The 4,560-nt window shown below is 38.7% G+C and overlaps 1 long non-coding RNA gene across 4 annotated transcripts in view; it reads left to right on the top strand.

Annotated features, from left to right (window-relative positions):
- LOC106522690 (uncharacterized) overlaps positions 1-2,453 on the top strand; it is a 7,050-nt gene extending 4,597 nt beyond the window's left edge. The window contains exons 4-5 of one of the 4 annotated variants that reach the window (XR_001310815.1): positions 1,686-1,761; positions 1,854-2,453. This is a non-coding gene — a long non-coding RNA (uncharacterized LOC106522690). The remainder of the gene's footprint in view (positions 1-1,685; positions 1,762-1,853) is intronic. The other 3 variants (XR_001310814.1, XR_001310817.1, XR_001310816.1) reach the window with 3 other exon arrangements.
- Positions 2,454-4,560: the final 2,107 nt, after the last annotated feature.

The raw sequence follows: 4,560 nt of genomic DNA, 5'->3' as shown, positions 1-4,560 counted from the left end.
AGCTGCTGTTGCTGGTATTTCTATGCACAAAAAAAAAAAAAAACTAAAAATATTAAAAAAAAAAATGCTAATAATAATAAACGAAGTGCAAAGTGAAGTGTTTATGAAACAGTGTTTGCATAAACTGCTATGCTGCTATTTTAATGCATTTTTCAGATTGTAGTAGTTTTAGGATAGCAGTGATCCAACTTGGTCCTGACCTCACTCAGCCTATTGCACCTAAGTCACTGATTCAGTCAGATTTAGTCAAAACTTTATTCTACAGCACTTATTTGCTTACATCTTCATGATTAACACAACAAAAAATCTGAAGTTCTCAAAGATTTACTGATGCAGCTTAATGGAAATATAGAGTTGAAACAGAAAGTACAGCCAAACATATAGTCAGTTATAATCAGATTACAGTGGTTTATGTATAATAAAGCTAAACGGCATTAGTTTTGTATTATGGAACAAGGCCATGATTTAGAGAAATATGAAAAGCCCACTAAGATTTGCATTAAGAAGGTGATTATTTTTACACTCAAACATTTTTTAAGCCAAATGGTCGAAACAGCAAATTAGAGAACGAACACAAAGTCCCAGTTGTAGCTCTTCACCATCCACACTAATCACGTTGTATGTAATTCATCCATATGTGGCTTAATTCATGCAAAAACAAAATAAGCTGCTGAGTGTTYACGTCAGTGTTCTACCAGTTGTCCGTGAAGAATCCTCTTCCTCCTCTGTTTCCTCTTCCTCCCAGGATGTCAGGGTCACATCAAAGAAAAAGCAGTGACTTCTGACCGCCTGACCCTGGCTGAGCTGCTTTACGGGGGAACAGGGTGAGAATCCATTAGCAACGTCAACAAAAACAACGACAGAGAAACCAGAGCCGAAGGTGTAGTTGTTAACCGCGTCGTGTTTTGATTGGTATGAGGACAATAAAAGTGAAGTAAATTAACCGATGTAGATTGAAAACACGTTTAGTTGTCACTGAGACTGACTCTGCTGCATGTTTGAAGTAGTTTTCCCTTTTTGTGTCCTTCACATTTAAATTTCAGTGAATTATTTTTACCCTCAGATTTTGTTTTTGCTGAAAAACGACAGGGGCAGCCTGAATGGGGCTTCAGAAGCTGATGGGCTGTGTGTGACCGTGTCTGAATGCGTTTGTGCTCCTGAACGGGGCTAACGTGCATTTTAAAGCAGCCCCCGGCGCTGCTCCCTGTTTTTTTTTTGTCTCTTTCACAATGAGTAACTTATCTAAACCATCTCCTCTTCAGCACTCGACTTCAACTGCCTATTTATCCATTTTGGATTGCGCGCAGCCGCTTGTTAGTATTCTGGTACACACCTCAACAAAGCCATTATCATAAAAACACACACATTCACATGCAGATGTATTGCTCTTAGCCTCTTAGCTCTGCAGCTAATGCTGCCAGCCACTTAATTAAGGTCACTTATGGACAAACTGTTAGTATGGGCACTAATAAGTATTGCCCAGACAATGGGAGCGTGAGCGTGTAAGTGTGTGTTTGTGTGTGGTAATGATATTGCTGTGAAGTCTGACCTGCAGTCTCCATTAGCTCCAGCTTATTGAGTGGTTTGTTTTGCAGAGTGGCTCTTTGACGTGGGTATCATTGAAATGTTGCTGGATGGACAACTGGACACTTTAATAAATGTAGCACAATATATTTTTTTTGCAGGGGGCGGGATGAAGTGTTTGTATGTGGCCTAGTGAAGGAGGAGGCCCTAAAAAACACACACAAAAAAGAAGCTAAGGTGTTTTGCCGTTTTCTCATCTAAACCTGTAACCAAATATCCGGGACAGCAGTTAATTTATGAGCCCATGTTTCCCTCTGGTTCTCCCGCAGTTCTTYGCTCCTCCTGTCCTCCCTTCCGGAGCCGATCTCCTCTAGTCGTCTCATCTAAAAACAATTAGTTCTCCCGAGCAGACTGAGCAGCCAGTCGGGTCGTAAAGCGGGTGCACTGCGTGTCTCCTGCGCTCATCTATGTGTGTGTGTGTGTGTGTGTGTGTGTGTTGTCTGGTGCTCTCCTGCTGGGGAGCATAACATTACCCCTACAAAGATCACCGCACAGGATGCTTCCGACGTCTCAGTGACCTTTCACCTTCAGTAAGGAGGATGAGAGGAAACAGACGGGGGTACGTGGGAGTGAGCATCGTGGCCCTGAGGTCTCCAGGAATTACTGTCGGGCTCAGGTACGACAACAAGTCTGGTCCAGTGTCGTACAGTGAAAGGTACAAAATGGAAAACTGTTAAATTAGTTTAGAGTCATGTCCCAGATTTTATCATGGCTCAAGCAAAATCTGGTTGAACAATACAAACAGAGTTTTAGTTGTTACAGGGTTTTGTTCTGTTGCTTGCACTTTTTTACCACTTTAAAAAGTAACCAGCTAATTAAGTAAAAAAAAAGGCCTATTTTTCTACAAAATTTTTTAAAATTATGTCAGATTAAAGAATTTATGCTGTTTGAAAGTAAAAAATAATAATAGTGTGTTCTGTGATTTTTTTGTACCCAGATAAAAACAACTGATTATGTTTCTTTCCTTTACAACGTTCACTTTGACCACACCGAAATCCATCTTTCACCTTTTCTGTCTCCATCATTTTTGCTTCCTTTCTTTTGTTTTCTTCCTTTTCCAGCCAAATATGTTAACTTTATTGCCTGCATCATTATTATTCTTATGCACCTTTCTCTCTTGGCTTTTATGTGCAGCCCTATTGTAAAAACTGTAACTTTTTATTGTATCAGTGTTTTTTTTACATGCATCTGAAGGAAATTTTGTAACTGGTTATTGAATGATAGATGCAGTATTGTATTTTATACTTTCTTATCATTTCAGCTCTTAAGGTTAAAGCAGACAAAGAGTTGGTGTGTGTCTTATCATGTGTTCTTTCTTTCAGCCTAAACAAAAATGTTACGTTCTACATTTGATGTAAAAGGTAACACCTCCATGCGTGTAACCACCAGGAYGAGAAATAAGATCACACATGATTATATAAGATCAATTCATTATTTTAGTAAAAATAAATGGTTAGTGTTTTGCAGAGCCTCTTCTGAGTGCTGTACTTTGAACCTGATTGGAGTCAAAATATTGAAAATAAAGTTTTAAGAAGAAATTCAGTGGGTTCCTGTTTTATTCAGACAAACCATTTTGAACAATGCTTTTATTACACATCTGCTGCAGAAGCATGCATGGGCKCATGACCAGGAACCTCAGTTCAGAGGTCAGATAAATAGTTGTCAGCAAGGCCTCATCTCTGGAGAATGAAAAGAAAAAGGATTGTTTTCAGATGAGAAAGTTGAAACTGGAGTTGAAATTTTTGCCTTTAAAAAAACTCTGAATTACATCTTTATCATGAGAAGAGTTATTACAGAAAGCACAACAAAACKTATTTTAATGTTTGTGACATTTTCTCATAATAGTTCTTAGAAAATGACATTGATGCTGAATCCTACTTTATATACAGTCAATGTTTTTGTTGCTTTTTATAAATTCAACAAAAACAAACCAAGAAGAACCCACCCAGAGGGTCTACTCATTTTTTTCTCTTTATGGACTATTGAGATGCATCAGGATACTTAACTTTGTGACAGACTGCTGGTAACAAAGTGCTTAAAGTTAGTTTAAACTTCTTTTCTTTCTTTTTTCTGCTAAGTTGTCTGCTGTGCATTAACACAACATTGGTTGATCCCTTGAATTTAGGATGAACCATAAGTCAGTTACATGGTTTTAAAAAAAAGGTAGTCCTCTACTGGCTTAAATAAAAGTAAAAAACAACAACAACAACTAACCAATAAATAAATAAATCAATGACAGAAAGACCTTCCAAAGAAAACCTAAATCTATTGATCAAGAGCAAGCCTGTCTACTAGAAGCTTTACCTTCCTGTAAGCATCTGCATTCAGTTCAGTCAGTTTTCTGAGATGTGTTTCTTTCTTTCTTTCTTCTGGTCTGTCCTTCTTGTTGTGAAGGGAAAACTGGGTTCTTGTTGAACACACAGTATTAACCTCTGCATATGTTCATAAACCCTTTTGCATGTGATAATAACAGACTTTCTGATAAACTCTCTGCTCTGGGACCAAAGTTACATGTTTCAAGTTGTTTGGGATTGAATGTGTGTGTTTACACACATGCACTTGATATAAGTATGCATGATGTACAAGTACTTTATGTGAACACAGGAAAAAAAAATCAGAGAAAACCTGAAATGTGTGTGTGGGTGCGTGCGGGTATTCCTTATGTCGTGGGACAGTTTTTTATTTTTATTTTTTTTGGCACACCTACTTGTGAGGCCCTAAGGCTTCTTATGGGGACCTGGCTGGTACTTATGGGGCCCTGAATCTAATCCCTATGAGGGGACATGCCGTTGGTGGGTCGGGGATTAAGTGTGAGTTGAGTTTAGGTTAGTTTTAGGGTCAGGTAGGTGCCTGTGAGGTTAGCCTTAGGGTTTGTGGTCAGGGTTAGGCTGTAGAAATGTAATGGAAGTCAATGCCAGGTCCCAATAAAGATAGCTGCACCAGACCGTGTGTGTGTGTGTGTGTGTGTGTGTGTGT

Source organism: Austrofundulus limnaeus, unplaced genomic scaffold (assembly GCF_001266775.1).
Source record: "Austrofundulus limnaeus strain Quisiro unplaced genomic scaffold, Austrofundulus_limnaeus-1.0 Scaffold135, whole genome shotgun sequence".
Classification (NCBI taxonomy): domain Eukaryota; kingdom Metazoa; phylum Chordata; class Actinopteri; order Cyprinodontiformes; family Rivulidae; genus Austrofundulus; species Austrofundulus limnaeus.
Note: the sequence above shows the minus strand (reverse complement) of the source record. Positions and strands in the feature narration are given on the sequence as shown.